Raw genomic sequence first — 16,682 nt, 5'->3', positions numbered from 1 at the left:
TGTCTCATGCCCCTACTAGACTCTAAGCTCCATGAAGGAAGGGACAGGTTTGACAGTATCCTACAGGAACAGGATTATCATAGGATGAAGGGGCCCCAGATTCCATCTAGTCTTACTCTTTCATTTTACAGAGGGAAGAACCTGCAGCCTAGGGAGGTGAAATGACTTGCCTAAGGTCACACAGGTAGTGAGCAGAAGTATGATTGGACTTGGGTCCTTTGACTTCAGGGCCAGTGCCCTTTCAACTGTGACCCACTGCCTTCTTATGTACTCTTTTCACTCCCTAGGACCTATCATACTGCTCTTAATGGAAAGCTTGTCCCCATTGTCAGCATCTCTTCTCTCACCTCTTTGATCTTCCTCTGAAGACTGAGTATTCTCCTTGTGTGCTCCCTTTGTCTTTTCTCTGCCTCATTAATCCAGATGAGGTGCTGTTCTTCAGCAGACCGTTCAAGCTTCTCTAGTTCCCTGCTGATCATATATAAATATCTTTGGGCACAAATACAAATGAGGAAGTAAAGGTCAGCTGGGCATCTAACAGCACAGAATTTCAGAGTCAACAGTGCTAGCCCTGACCATCTCATTAGTCTACTTCTGTTCCCTAAATGAACAGAAACATAAAAGTAGCTCTTATACAGTCCTCTTTTTTGTCCTTTTTATATATTTTCAGGCTTGTATTTATTGATTATTAAGTTCACAATAAATTTATTTTTAAGAAATGAACATAGGCAGGCGGCCCAGTGGCTCAGCGAATACGAGCACGGGACCCAGAGTCGGGATGACCTGGGGCCGAATCTGGGCTCAGACACTCAGCACCACACCCAGAAACAGCTGGCCGTGTCACCTTGAGCAAGTTACTTAACCCCTTTTGCTTTAAAAAAAATGAAATGAACATAGTCCAGGTTTCATGACTTTGCTAACACCTTGGCAAAACCTGTTTGGTTTTTGATGCTGTCCACAGCATGGATATGAAACACATGAAGGGCAGTCCTACCTGTGTCTTATTAAATGCTCTTGGTCCTGAATAGACTGTGTTCCTTCTTCTAAGAGGCATTCTCTGAACTGTGTGGCGTCTCTTCTGTCTGGGATTTGATTGTGTTCCTGAAGTCTGGTGATTTGCTTTTCAAGCATTTTCTGAAAAGAAACAGAATGATGGGTTAAGAATTTCATACGTGACAGACATATGTGCCATTTGTTATTGAGTCTACTTATATTTGGGTTTGAGAGAGAAAACTGTATCCCATCTATGGCTAAGAAGTCAATCATACTACAAGAGGAACAAGGTGTATGTCTCTATGACACAAACATACAAACACACATCTATGTACATACAGACATGTATACACATATCTATAATATACATATAAACAAATATACACAAATATGCATATACACACATACACACACAATATAGCAACTAGTCTGGTATGGCTGGAAAGCTAGAAAGGGAGGGCAATGCCAGACCGCAGAACACTCTCAAGAAGATGACCTTCAGGTGAGAGCAAGCATGAAACTGCTGAAGGATTTGGAGCAGAGGAGTGCCATGGTCAGATCTCAGCAAAGAAAGACATCTTGAAGTAATGTGAAGGATGGTTCAAATTGGGGATGGAGTGAAGATGGGAAAACCTGTTGGAAGGCTATTGCAATGGTACATGTGGGTGCCAATAAGGGTTTATACTGGGGTGGTAGCAGTGAGACTAGACTAAGAGGCAGATGTGAGAGGTTAACAAAAGGAAAAAGGCAAAAGTCACCCCCAAGTTTTCAAATCTAGGAGACTGGGTTAATAGTAGAACAAAGCTGAAAGGAAAAGCAGGTTGTGACAAAAACATAGAATTCAAAACCCACGTGGAAGGTGGCAGAATTAGCTGGTATTTGTCTAACTTGAGCTTTTTAATCTTTTTCTGGGACCCCTGTGGCATTCAGCCTGGTAAAAGCTATGGATCCCTTCTCAGAATTTCATTTTTTAAATTCTTAAAATACACAGGAGTACAAAGGAGCCAATTTTATTGAAATACAGTTATGCAACCATCTTGAACCGTCCTGGAGCCAAGTTACAGAACATGGGAATTTCTAGGAGGAGAGACAGAAAGGCACCTGGGGAGAAAGTTCAGGGGCTCTAAAGAGAGGTCAGGGCTGGGGAGATTGGAGAGTGTGCTACAGGGGGGTCATAGTTGAAGCCATAAGGGAGGGAGTGTATGGAGAGAAAAGAGTCAAAGAAAGAACCTTGGGGAAAACAATAATAACATCATAAAGGGACTGGGAAGAAGACCAGAGAAGGGAGTAATTGGTTAGACCAGGAGAGTGAGATATCACAGTAAACTTCATCAGCTATGAGGCAGATCACTCATATCCATGTTTCCCCCCAAACTCTCCCAAGAATAATTTCTTAAAGACCCAAGAGAAAGTTAATTTAGATGTTTTACTTACTTGTTCTCTTATATAGTTTCTTTCAAAGTCTAATTTGAGGCTTGTTAGATACTGTCGGTATTTATTAAATTCTCTCAAAGTTCATACAACCTAAAGAAGAAAATACAGAAATACCTTTAAGAAGCCTTGGGAAACCTGGTCCAGAAGCCGGAAATCATTGTGATTGAGGGTAGGAAAGGGGAGAACTTCAGCTATACAGAAATCTACTGCTAGACACTCTATTCAAAGCAGAACTGCTGATGCATTTGGGACATTCCCTAATGATCACTTAATTCTTCAGAAGACATAGAAGTTACAAAGGGGACTGATGTACCCACCAAGAAGGGGAACTGCTTATTTGGATCAAGAAGAAGAAATCAGTTACTGAAGTTGAGATGATGGCAACCTTTTTACTGTTGTTTAGTCATTTTTCAGTTGTGTAGGATTCTTTATGACCCCCTTTGGGGCTTTCTTGGCAAAGGTCATAGGGTGTTTCACCATTTCCTTCTCCAGCTCATTTTACAGATAAGGAAACTGAGGCAAGCAGGGTGAAGTGACTTTCCCAGTTTTTTTTATTCAAGCTAATTTCTCTCTTTGGCCCTTCCATTCTGCTGCTTGATCTCAGTGAAGCTCTCAGGCCAAGAAGAATAAGTCTAATTACTCTTTTTGGTAATAGCCCTCCAAATATTTGAAGATGATGAGCTTTTCCCTTGGCACTATCTCCCTCCATCATGTGTACTCTTTTCTAGCTTTCAGTCATTGAGATTACAGAAAGACTAATTCCCAAAGAGAAAAGGTAATGTAAGAAACACGAAGTAATCTCAGGGACAATAGGTCAGGATTTGTCTGGTTTCTCTTGACCCAAACATTGGGGGGTAATATATGTAGTCACTCTCTAGGCACTTCCCACCCAATTGAAGAAAAGATGAGTGATCCCTGAGTATCAAGTGTCAACCATGTCAATAAAACATTTATGTGACTGAAAAGAATGATAACCCACTTTGTTATTGCTGGTGATGTAACCTCCTTTCTTTAATCGCTTCAAGATATCTTTATGCTTGTAGTAGGCACTTAAATGAGGATCATGTAGGCTTCTGTATCTTGTTTCCAGTAGTCGACCATAAGGATCATTTAGGTTAAAACCGTAAGAGGGCTGAAAAAGCTGGAAACAGAGTTGCAAATATTAGTGACAGAAGATTAGTGAAATGACACTCTGAATTAAGAGCATTGCTGAAACGACATGCACTGAGAATAAAGCATACAACCCAAAGACCTGAGAACTGGGATGGATGCAGTGAATCGATCAAGACTATTGGAAAAGCCCATCTTCCACCTCTCGGGAATTCATTTCCGACATCACCATTGTGATTTTTTTCTGCATTACTACTTATTTGTCTATAAGGAAGGGACCTATTGGGGGTAAGGGACAGACAGTGATATTGAAAAAAGAAAGAAATGGTTTGAGTAAGAAGCCTCTTCTTCTTTTCTGTTCTCTCTCCCCACAAAGCTTCTTTCTTCTCATGTAATCACCATCACTATACAGTGAGCCCTGACAAAAGGGGGAAATGACAGAAGGGAGAGAGAACAGAACAGGACTGCTAGGTAATTATTACCCTCTTCTTTCCTGTTCTCCACACTGCCTCACCACTGTGGGAAATGATGAGGGTATACCATTGTTATACCTTCATAATATGAAAATTAACAATAGCCTAAAGAGTCCACCGTCTCTCACAAATACAACATCCAGGAAAATAGAAAAAAATACAAGATAAATGCCATTGTTATGAACCAAAGATTTACCCTGGAGTCTCATCAAGAGCAGGAACCATCATCGTGTCCTTCAGACCTTCAGTCTGGACACCACATCTCTTACTGTCTATCTGTCCCACTCTCTCTCTCTTCCTCTCTCTTCATTACCTCTCTCTGTATATCTATTTCTGTATATCTGTCTCCGTCTCTCCTTTCTCTCTCTCTCTCTGTCCTCTCCCCACACACACATATGTATACATGTGTGGCATATCCACATACATATGTATATATGTGTTAATATGTATACACACACATACAATCTTCTATGTACATGGTGTTTTGCATATTGTCTCCTCTATTAGAATGTGAGATGCTTGTGAGCAGGGGCTGTGGTTTTGGCTTTCTTTTATCTCCAATGCTTAGCTTAGCGCCCTGGAATTCAAGTGACTTGATCAAGGTGATACAAATAGTAAGTGGCAGAGATGGCATTAAAGCCCAGATCCTCTGATTGTAAATTCTTGGTCCTTTCCTCTGTACCATATTGGCTCCCTTCCCTCATACTTTGGAAAAAATGTGTGTATATTTGTATGCTGTAAAAAAATTCATTGATAGAGTGGCTAGGGGGCAGTGTGTTACAATAAATGAATTGTTGAATTTTTTTTAAAGATCCTTTAAGTAAAATCAAATCCAATAAAAATATTTTTGCAATGTTCTAAAAAAGAAAAAAAAAAGCTCTTCTTAACAAATTAATGTTTATCTATCTTTAAGATACCAGAATGGCATCATTTTCATTTTTTATTTCTCTGCTATATGACTGCTTTCATTGCTAGTCAATGATGTGGGATCTAATTCAATTTCATTCCAGTTCTAACACATATTCCTTGTCCGAACTTGACCAAATCACTTAGGTCTACTGCCCTGGGCCTCAGTTTCTTCATCTGTAAATTGAGAATGCTGGACTAGATGACCTCTGACATCCCTCCCTTGTTCATTTGTGAAGTATCTACTTTTTGAACTGTCTTCTAAATGCTAGGCATTGTGCTAGGTGTTGAGAAAAGTAATACAGACCCTGCTTTCAAGGAGCTTACACTCCATTAGGGCAGGGTGTCTTAATCTGGGGTCCATGGATCCCCAAAGGGTCTGTGGAGGGATTTCAGAAGATCCAGGAATCTTCTTTTTAGGATTATGATGACATTGTAATATAATTGGTTTCCTTTGTAATCCTGTGGATTGGATTCGATGCATTTCAAGACATGATACTGAAGAGGGGCCCGGGAGGCTTCTCCAGACTACCCAAGGGGTTCAGGACACAGACAAGGTTAAGAAGTCTCTGCACTAAGCTGATACAGCATGTTTACAGTTACATAAATATAGAGTTGTTTTTGTTCAGTCATTTTCAGTCAAGTCTGACTCTTCAAGACCCCATTTGGGGTTTTCTTGGCAAAGACACTGAGTGGTTTGCCATTTCCTCCTTCGGCTCATTTTACAGATGAGGAAGCCGAGACATACAGGATGAAGGGACTTGCCCAGGGTCACACAGCTAGTCAGTATCTGAGGCCAGATTTGAACTTAGGAAGAAGAGTCTTACTGACTTCAGTCAGGCCTGGTTCTCTATGCAATGCACCACCTGGCTACCCCAAAAGATCTTTGTGGTCCCCATTTGGGATTTTCTTGGCAGACATACTGGGGTAGTTTGCCATTTTCCTCTCTATGTTATAGCTGAGGAAACTGAGGCAAACACTTAAGTGACTTGCCCAGGGTCATGTAGCTAGTAAAGGTCTGAGTTTGGATGCTAGGCCCGGAACTCTACTATACCACTTGTCCAGCCCAAATATAGGCTACATAAAAAAAATAGTGATGGTGAGGGATAGGGACTCATGAGTAACTGGGAGAAATGGGCAAAGGAATCTTGTGGCTCTTGACAAGCTCTGGGAGAGCGGGTAAAAAGTAGGCCTAGAAATCCACCGAGTGAAAAAGGAATGGAATATAGAAGTGATCAGGGACTCAGAGCGATGGGCTGCCATGCACAGCTGTGAGGGAGCCATGAGGGGTGGCCTTCCAACTGTCAGCGTTCTAATGAGGCCATTGGGGCCACCTTCTTTCTCCATCCCAGACAAAGAAATCCTTGAGCAATGGCCAGAGCTAGTGGAAAGCCACAGACATGCTCAGAGGAGGCAAAGTGGGGAGGAGGTCCAAAGACCCTGGTGGTGGAGAGAGAGGCTTAGGGCTCCTAGAAGATCAACAAAGGGGGCATACAGAGAGGTCAGAAGGAAGATGCTGTGGGGGTCTTGGGGAGTCAGCTGGGACACACAGAGAGTCTAAGGGGGAGGCTGTCACGGTCTAGGGCATAGGGGGCATACATAGACTCCTGGTCATGGAGAGCCTGTGGGAGTCTGGATGAGTTAGGAGCAGGGAGAGCCAGAGAATCATAATGAAAGGAGGCTGCAGGGAGCTTGGACGTCAGCAGAAGGAAGACCTCTGGGCAGAGGAAGGCTGTGGGGAGTCCTGGGGAGTTATCAGAGAAGACACAATCACAGATACTCCCTGAAAAGGGAGAGGATGTGGGGTTGTAGGTACTCAGCAAGGGGTGGATATCGAGCCTTCTTGGGGAGGGGTTGTGAGGTTTCTGGGAAGTCAGAAGGAGGCAGTTACAGAGATCCATGTACAGGGAGCAGGTCATGGGGGCTCAGCAGGGCGGTGGGTACAGAGACTGGTGGGGAGGCTGTGGGATGCCTTGAGAATAAGGAAGGGGAAGGAATAGAGACCCGTGAACAGAAGGCGTGTGTGGGAGTCATAGCTGCTCAGCAGGGGGTAGATACACACAGTCCTTTGGAGGAGCTGGTTAGGGAGACAGAGTTACGGAGCCCCTTAAACAGGAAAAAGATGTGTAGAGGTAAGAAGTGTTCGATGAGGGGACTGAAACAGCGACTTGTAGGGGGAGAATTCCGGGAGCCTTGGGCAATCCGGTAGGGGACATTACAGAGCCCCCTGGCCAGGGAGAGTGTATGAGGTTACTAGGTGCCCAGCCAGGGAGTGGAGGAGACACCTTGGGGAGACTTAGGGGCTTTGAAGATTCAGGAAGGATGTGTTACAGACACCTATGAAAGGCAGAAGGATATTGGGGAGGTCATAGGCACTCAGCAGGGATTAGATACAGAGACTCCATGGGGGAGGGCGTGGGTTCCTTTGGGAGTCAGGAGGAGAGTTACAGGGACCTCTGAACAAGGAGATTGCAGGTCACTTCTCTAGGTCTCAGTTTCCTCTGTGATAGACAGAGATGATGGGGCTGGTTGGCCTCTGAGGTCCCTCCCAGCTCCCTCCCATGCTGGAGTTCTCGAAATTTCCACATTAGCCTCCCGCTTGTCTGCACCTTTCACCCGCCCACACCCTCAGATTGCCGCTGGGAAGCAGGAGGGTCCCATCTTTGCTTTTCCTGCTCACTCCCAGTCCCTGCTTAGACCTGTACAGCCTCTGATTATTTTCATAGACCAAGTACTTGGGATGTATTTGAAGGGGAGGTGGAAAGGCAGGGCTCGTGCCAAGGTGAAGATTCTCTCTACCTAGTGTCAATCAATCCTGCTGGAGGACAGGTTTCAACTCACCATAAAGAAAACCTTGGTGAAGATTATGGCTGTACAAAATTGAAAAAGGCTGCCTTGGGGAGGTGAGCTCTCTATCACTGGAGGTGTTGAGAAGGAGACTGCATAATCACTTGTGTCAGATACCGCAGGCAGGATTTCTCGTTGGGGCAGAGGCTTGAACTAGGTGGTTGGTGGGGAGAATCTCTTCCAGCCAGAAGATCTTATTGTGATTTTGCAGGGTTGAGGGCAAGATCCTGACCTCAGAGACCATTTAATCCCACCACCCCCCCCCCATTTTACAATTGAGATAACTGTGACCCAAGTCACCCTCTAAGTCCAGAGCCTGGGCCCTGCTTAGGAAGTGGAGCTCATTAGTTAATTGACAGGGTTGCAAAAGCCCCAGGTTGTGTGTAGTATCCCATATCGCGGGACACACGGACACACAGCGGGGGACACACGGTATCACAGCGGGGGACAAACGGACAGACAGGGTGGACACACGGACAGACAAAGGGGGACACACGGACAGAGAGTGGAGGACACAAGGACAGACAGGGGCAGACACACGAAAGGACAGGGGGGACAAACGGACAGAATACAGGGGACACACGCAAACACAGCGAGGGACACCCTGACACACAGAAGTGGACACACGGACAGATAGGGGGGGACACACGGACAGACACCGGGGAACACAAAGCAAGACAGATGGGGACCCAGCGACAGAAATGGTGCACACATGGACACAAGCGGGGGACACACGATATCACAGCGGGGGAGAAGCAGACAGAAAGAGTGGACTCATGGACAGACACAGGGGGAGAAATGGACAGAGAGAGGGGGACACAAGGACAGACACGGAAGGACACACGAAAGGACGGGGGGGGACACACGAACAGTAAGGGGGTACACAGGGACAGAGTACGGGGGACACACGCAAACACAGGGGGCATCACCCTGACACACAGAGGGGGACACACGGAAAAATAGGGGGGACACACGGACAGAGAGCGGGCAAGAGAGGGAAAGACAGAGAGGTACAAGGGACAGACAGGGTAGACATAAGGACACACAGCGGGGGACACATGGACACACAGCGGGGGACAAACGGACAGAAAGCCGGGGACATACGGAAAGACAGGGGGATACTAGTGACAGAACGATGGGGGTGGCCGACGGACACACAGCGGGGGGCGGCACACGGACACACAGCGGGGGACCCATGTTAACACAGCGGGGGACCAACGGAAACACAGCGGAGGACGACCAGACACACGCACACGCAGCGGAGTACCCATGGACAGACACGAGGGGACACATGGACACAAAACTGGGGACACACGGCAGACGGGGGACACACGGAAACACAGGGGGGGGGACCCGCAGACAGACAGGGAGGACACACAGAAACACAGCGGGGGAAACACGGACTCCCAGCAGGGGAAACACGGACAGACATGGGGACACAGGGACAGGCGGGGGGAACGCAAGGACAGAGAGCGGGAAACACAAGGCAAGACAGAGGGGGACCCAGGGAGAGACAGTGGTGGACACATGGACACACAGCGGGGGACCCACGGACAGACAGCGGGGGACCCACGGAAAAAAGCAGGGGACACACGGAGAGAGAGCTGGCGAGGCACGGAAACACAGCGGGGGACAACCAGACACACAGCGGGGGACACACGGATACACAGCGGGGACCGTAATGGGAATGTAAATTTTTAAGATCTTCCCTGCCCCTAGGCTAAAGTGCACCTGCAGCCTGGGCTGGGAGGCTTGTTTTTCAGTAGATACTTCTTGATTGGCCAGTGAGTCAATAAGGCTCATAACATTCTCTGAGCCAGGAGAAGGTTATAGAAGCCCTGATGTGTAACTTTCTTTTGGGGCTCACTTGGAGAAATGTTCTGTGATTTGATCAGATGAAACTCTGGAAAGCAGTTGCCAAGAGCTCCCCGGTTTTGAAAACCAGATGTTGTTTGGTATGGATGTAATGGATGACGAGTTTGGAAATCTGTCTGCTTGATCTGTTTCTGTCTTAATAATTCTGTTTGTATATTCTGAAGTTCGGGGTGCTGACCTTTTCCCCCTGAACTAAGTAAACGATATATATTTGACTGATTAAAGTCAGCTTGTTAACCCATTTTGAGTTGCTTTCCTTTATCAAAGCAGATCCAAGAATCTGTGTGAGCAGCCACCCTGGAGACACTGGGGTGCTTGCCGCTACAGGGATCCAGGGACAGAGAGCGGGGAACACAAGGAAAGATGGAGGGGTACCGAGGGACAGATAGGGGGATACACGGATACAGAGCGGGGGACACACGGACAGACACGAGGGGACACACAGATACATTTCTCAGGAGTTCTTTGAAGTACTGCAATTTGCTTAGCGTTCCTTCAACACTCGACATCTGCATGTGCAGTACAGACGATTTGCTTTTGCTCCTTTGGCAAAGTGCATTCTCCTCTGCTCCCATTGGTATCAATGGCAGAAAACACACATACTCAATTGAAATGACAACAAGCCAAAGTTATAGTTAATCAATGTGTGCATTTCAGAGACCAAGTTAAGGAAACTGTATTTCCAATCTCTTCCCTGTCCTCCTTGTTTCTGCTGAGTTCCAAGCCAATATACCAAGTGTTCTCAGTTGGCTATATAAATGTCCATCTAAGTCAGTGATGAAAATCGGAATTTCTCAGGAGATATTTGCAGTACTAGAATTCTGAGCACTGTTTTCTTAGAGTAACTTCAGCTCTCCCAGTTTCCATTAGGAGTCCAGAGCATTTGCCTTTACTCCTTTGGCAAAGTGCTCTTTCATCCCTTCCCATTGTTTTCAAAGGTATGAAACTTTCATCTGCTCCCAATGTTTTCAAAGCACAAAACTTACATACTCGATTTCAACGACAACAAGCAAAAGTGAAAGTTAATCTTTGTGTGTACTTCAGAGATCGAGCTAAGAGGAAACCGTATTTCAAAGCTTTGCCATGTTCTCCATGTTTCAGCTGAGTTCCAAGAAAATATACCAAGTGTTCTCAGGATGCTCTGGAAACGTCATCCTAAGTCATTGATGAAATATCGAATTCCTCAGGAGTTCTTTGAAGTACTGCGATTCTAAGCACTGCTTTGATTAGCGTTCCTTCACCACTTGACATCTGCACGTGCAGTCCAGACCATTTGCTTTTGCTCTTTTGGCAAAGTGTGTTCTCCTCTGCTCCCTTTGGTATCGATGGCAGAAAACATACATACTCAATTGAAACGGCAACAAGCCAAAGTTATAGTTACTCAATACGTGCATTTCAGAGACCAAGTTAAGGAAACTATTTCCAATCTCTTCCATGTCTTCCTTGTTTCTGCTGAGTTCCAAGCCAATATACCAAGTGTTCTCAGTTGGCTATATAAATGTTCATTCATCTAACTCAGTGATGAAAATCCGAATTTCTCAGGAGTTGAATTCTAAGCACTGTTTTTCTTAGAGTAACTCCAGCTCTCCCAGTTTCCATTAGGAGTCCAGACCATTTGCCTTTACTCCTTTGGCAAAGTGCTCTTTCATCTCTTCCCATTGTTTTCAAAGGCACGAAACCTTGACACACGACAACAAGCCAAAGTAAAAGTGAATCACTGGGTGTGTTTCACCGATTAAGTTAAGAGGAAACTATTTCAAAGCTCTTCCATGTGCTCCTTGTTTGTTCTGAGTTCCAAGTAAATGTACCAAGTGTTCTCAGTGTGCTCTAGAAATGTCCATCTAAGTCAGTGATGAAAATCCGAATTTCGCAGGCTTTCTTTGAAGTACTTGAAATGTAAGCTCTGATTTCGATTCTATCTCCAGGTCATCCCGACACTGGAGCCAGTGCTCTTACTCGCTGTGCTACCTGGACCCCTCCTCCCACTTCCCCCTTAATCTTGGTTACATAGCTTTGTTTGTACAGAAGTTTTTCAATTTAATGTAATCAAAATTATCCATTTTGCATTTTATAATGCTCTCTAATTCTTGTTTGGTCATGAAGTCTTCCCCTCTCCACAGATCTGACAGTTAAACTCTTCCTTTCTTTGCCAGATTTCTTACAGTATCAGCCTTTTTATATAGATCCTGCACACATTTAGAATTAATTTTGGTATATGTTGTTAGGTAATGGTCTATGCCCAGTTTCTGCCAAACTGTATTCCAGTTTTCCCAGCGGTTTTGGTCAAATAGTGAGTTCTTATCCCAGAGATAAACCCAAAGATCCCCGGAGAAAGAAAATTATAGACTAATTTCCCTCAGTGACATCGATGCAAGAATTTTAAATAAAATATTAGCAAAAAGACGACAACAACTTATCACAAGAATAATACACTTGAATCAGGTAGGATTTATTCCAGGACTGCAAGGATGATTTAATATTAGGAAAACCATCCGTATAATTGTATCATATCTTTGGATTTATCAAACAATAGATGACTATAATCTGTTGAGTCTCATGTGCCCAATCTATTTCATTGATCCAGTACTCTGTTCCTCAGCCAGTGCCAATAGTTTTGATGACTGCTTCTTCATAATACGGATCTTTGTCTAGCATTTCTTTTCATTAATTCCCTTGATATTCTGGACAGTTTGTTCTTCCAAATGAATTTTGTTACTACTTTTTCTAGCTGTATAAAGTAGCTTTTTTTTTGTAAATTGATTGGTATGGCTCTAAACGTATAATTTAATTTAGGTAAAATTGTCATTTTTATGATATTAGCTCAACCCAGACATGAGCGATTGATGTTTTCCCAATTTTCCAAAAAAAAGTGATATCTTTGTCTCATATTTGCCTAATGTGATTCCTTTCATTTTTTTTTTTTTACTTCTCTAATTTTACTGCTAACGTTTGTAGTAGCAGAGTGAATAAGAGGGATGACAATGGACAACCTTGTTTCACCCCTGATCTTATTGGAAACGCTTCTAGCTTATCCCCAATACATGTAATACTTACTGATGGCTTCAAAGAGATGCTACCTATTATTTTAAGTAAGGCTCCATTTATTCCCATACCTTCTAGTGTTTTTAATAGTAATGGATGTTGTATTTTGTCAAAAGCCTTTTCTGCATCTATTGAGATAATCATGTGGTTTCTGCTAGTTTTATTGTTGATATGATACAATTATACTGATGGTTCTCCTAATATTAAATCATTCTTGCAGTCCTGGAATAAATCCTACCCTATTCAAGTGTATTATTCCTTTGATACGTTGTTGTTGTCTTTTTGCTAATATTTTATTTAAAATTCTTGCATCTATGTTAATGAGGGAAATTGGTCTATAATTTTCTTTCTCTGTTTTATCTCTTCCTGATTTAGGTATGCATACCATATTTGTGTCATAAAAAGAATCTGATAGGACTCCTTCACTAATTTTCCCAAATAGTTTGTAGAGTATTGGTATCAATTGTTCTTTAAATGTTTCATGGAATTCTCTAGTAAATCCATCTGGCCTGGATTTAATTTCCTCTTCATTGGAGATAGATTCAACTTTTTCACTTTTTATCCTTGTAATTTGGTTCTCTTTTTTATCATAGTGACTAAAGGTTTATCCATTTTGTTGGCTTTTTTTTTTCATTAGACCATGTCTTAGTTTTAATTATTAACTGAAATTTTTCTTAAATTCAATTTTATTAATCTTTCCTTTGGTTTTCATTATTTCTAATTTGGTTTTCCATTGGGGATTTTCCATTTGTTCTTTTTCTAGCTTTTCAGTTGCAAGCCCAATTTATTGATCTCCATTTTCTCTATTTTATGTGTGTATTCATTCAGGGATATAAATCTTCCCCTAAGAACTGCTTTTGATGCATCCCAAAAGTTTTGGTATGTTGTCATTCTCTCGAATGAAGTTACTGATTGTTTCTATAATTTGTTGTTTGACCCACTCACTCATTCTTTAGGATTAAGTTATTCAGTTTCCAATCAGTTTTTAGTCTATCCTTCCATGGCCCTTTATTACATATGATTTTTATTGCATCATGATCTGAGAAGGATGCATTTATTATTTTTTGCTTATCTGCACTAAATTGCGAGGTTTTCATGTCCTAGTACATAGTAAAAGTCTGCAGAAGAATCTGTGAAATACCCAAAGAAGTCTTGGAATGATGTTGGGTTGCTTTTGTATTTTGGATGCTGTCTTTACAACATTTATCTTTCAGGGTGGGTCAAAATTGAGATTGGTCACCAGATTTCCAGAAAAGATTCTGTTGTATTTCCTGGGTACAGAAATTAATTTCTATCCTCATTTTTCAACTAAGTCTATAGGTTTCAAACCTAGTGTGATATGTAAGAGGTGCAAAGAAAGAGAGGTTAGAAAGCCTGATATTTAGTACTTTAGTACTAGAATGGAAGGAAGAAACTGGTATTTGTACTATAATTGAAAAGATACACCATTAAGGCTACAAGCAAAGCTGTGATTGGACTGGGGTCAGAGATTTCCATAAGACCAAAGAAAATTGGAAACTGTTTCATGGAAAAGCTATCTTGAATCAAAAGATTTTGCTTAACTTTGGAAGTCATAAGATGCAGAATTTGGGGGAATTCTGCCTTTGCAAAGAAAGGCAATTGGAAAAGAATCTTCATTTGGTAAGTTTAGTTATCAGGTAATTTGATTGGTTCTTGGAGGAAGGGGTTGGCAATCACTGATTACAGTAATATCATTAACTTGATCCTTACCCTATATGCTAAATGCTAATATTTGTGACCTGAGGAAGTTTCTTTACGTTGTTTTCTCAGGAAAGAAATAGGAGTTTGATGTCTAAATGGGAAGTGTGTGCAATTTCTTGAATGATAGTTCTATGTGAAGATGTTTAGGAACATTGAAAGAAAATTCCTTTAAGAGAGGATAGGAGATGGACAACAACAAGAGGGGTTACCGGGGAAGACTCATGACTGACTAGTTGGGATAGAAATGAAACATTGCTTGGAATGAACAGAAGAAGAAAATGAAGGCCTGAGAGTTCCAAAATATTGACTGGGGAAAATAGACAAGATGCAGCCTGAAATTTCTTTTCTCACAGAAGGTTTTGGAGAAAGTAGAATAGAATTTATCAATAGAAATGCCTCCAAAGTATTTCATCCTGGTTGGCAGCAAGTGTATGTTCAGACATGTATGTGCTAAATGATTGGAAGCAATGTGACAGAGATTATGAAGTCATTTCTAGGCAGGAGTTTCCTACTCTTTTGGGTGTTATGCTTGTTAAAATGTCACAACTGTCCCTGGAGAAGACAGGAAGCCTGTCCTTAGGACTAAGAATCAGATGTTGTGTTCAAGGAAGGTATTTGTGAGGATACTTTTTTCTGGGCAGGAATGAATGGATTCCCTCTTGCCTCTCTCTCCCAGGATTAAACTGTGATCGAGGCTGGAATCTTTTTAGAAAATAATTTTAAAAGATCCAGTTCCATGACTTTCAGATTTTCTCACCTTCCCTCTCCTACCCCTCCCTAAAGGAATGTAGCCTAGACTCTGAAGATTAAAAAAAATTAAGTTGAATCTTCCTCCAATTGTCTTTTTAAGTCAGCTACTTGGGGCGCTCTGCTTTCCTGCCGTTTCTGTGTGGTACAACATCAAGGTGGTTCAAAAACCTGCAAAATCCCAAAATATTTTGCATGCATGTAGAATTCAACATCCATCTTGACTTTCGACATGCCCTTTTGATTTTCTGGTGTAGCAGATGATCCAAAAAGAGAAAGACAGAACATCTGGTACAAAAGGCCTTAATCATGATAGAAAAGACAAGTGTTGCATCCTTCAGACTATACATATTACTCTGGTAAGGTGACAGGCAGTAGAGTAGTATCTGGGACAGATATTACACGAACTCCAGAGGGAATCTGAATGTGTTATCTTCCTGTCAAAGTGTCACTTGAACAGAGCATTTCCACAAACTGGTTATTTTCTCTGAGGCAGTTTTGTGAAGCCATGTCTGTTGTGAAGGAATGAAAAAGGGATAGGATTGTTAGTATGGGAGATCAAGTCGAAAGTCGTGAGTTTTTCTTAGAGGCAGCAGGGGGCCTTCTTCAAGTGATACATCTCAGGGCCAGCCTCCATAGGATACTGTGGAGTGTTCATGAGCCTCCACAGGTCCTTCCAATTTAGAGCTTCCCTGTCCACCACAGCCAGGGTCTGGGCGAGGGTTTTTATGGAGTGGGAGGTTGCAGTTCCAAAGACTCAATTTCCTCCCAGCCTTCTGAGCCAATGGAACGGCGGCATGGGAAGGTTACTTCATGAGAGCATGCACTCTTCATTCAGTCCTTTTCTCCCCGGTCCCTGCACAACTTGAGCCAGCTTGGCAGTGCCAAGAGGCAGAGGAGGAAGCGACTTTATGGCGCGGCTTAGAGAAACACCTTCGGGTCACGGCCTCTGATCTTGCTCTGTCCTAGTAGAAGCCCCCAACTTCCACGAATCTGCGTCTCTCCATCTGCCGGTCTCAAGATGCTCCCAGGAGCGCAGAGAGCTTTCCTCCCCACCCCGCGGCTGCCGCCCAATGGTTGCTTCCCAGTCTCAGCGGCCATCCCTAGGGAAGCAGCTTTGGTGCTGAGATAACCCTGGAGGGAAGGGGTCTGGAGGTGAACAATCTGAGACTGGAAGGTGGAGGCAGAGACCGTGCATCTCAACTGGCAGACCAGGCATATCTGGTAGCGTTAGCAGTGTCATCCGGTCCACCCCGCAGCTTGTCTCTTGCTCTGTTGTGTACAGCTGTTTCATAACATTTACTTTGGAGAGGGAGAGAAGGTGTGGGGGGAAGAAGGCAATGGGGAAGGGGGGAGAGACAGACGGAGATAGAGAGACAGAGACAGAGAGAGACAGAGACAGAGAGAGAGGAGAGAGAGACAGAGACAGAGGAGACAGAGACACAGAGAGATAAAGATAGGGTTAGACAGAGAACAAAGAGAGAAAGGAGATCACAGAGATGCCAACAGGGAGGGAGGGACCAAGGGAAGATG

General features: G+C 43.4%; 1 long non-coding RNA gene across 1 annotated transcript in view; it reads right to left on the bottom strand.

Annotated features, from left to right (window-relative positions):
• Nucleotides 1-327: 327 nt before the first annotated feature.
• Nucleotides 328-16,682, bottom strand: part of LOC138173127 (uncharacterized) — an 18,548-nt gene continuing 2,193 nt past the window's right edge. Inside the window, exons 2-5 of the long non-coding RNA XR_011171329.1 lie at nucleotides 3,407-3,568; nucleotides 2,428-2,517; nucleotides 995-1,134; nucleotides 328-489 (exon numbers count right to left, since the gene is read on the bottom strand). This is a non-coding gene — a long non-coding RNA (uncharacterized lncRNA). The remainder of the gene's footprint in view (nucleotides 490-994; nucleotides 1,135-2,427; nucleotides 2,518-3,406; nucleotides 3,569-16,682) is intronic.

This window comes from Petaurus breviceps, unplaced genomic scaffold, assembly GCF_028583685.1.
Source record: "Petaurus breviceps papuanus isolate PSGF00001 unplaced genomic scaffold, PetGlider_PUasm1.0 565, whole genome shotgun sequence".
In the NCBI taxonomy this organism is placed as follows: Eukaryota; Metazoa; Chordata; class Mammalia; order Diprotodontia; family Petauridae; genus Petaurus; species Petaurus breviceps.
The sequence above is the reverse complement of the archived record's forward strand: the minus strand, read 5'-3'. Positions and strand labels throughout refer to the sequence as shown.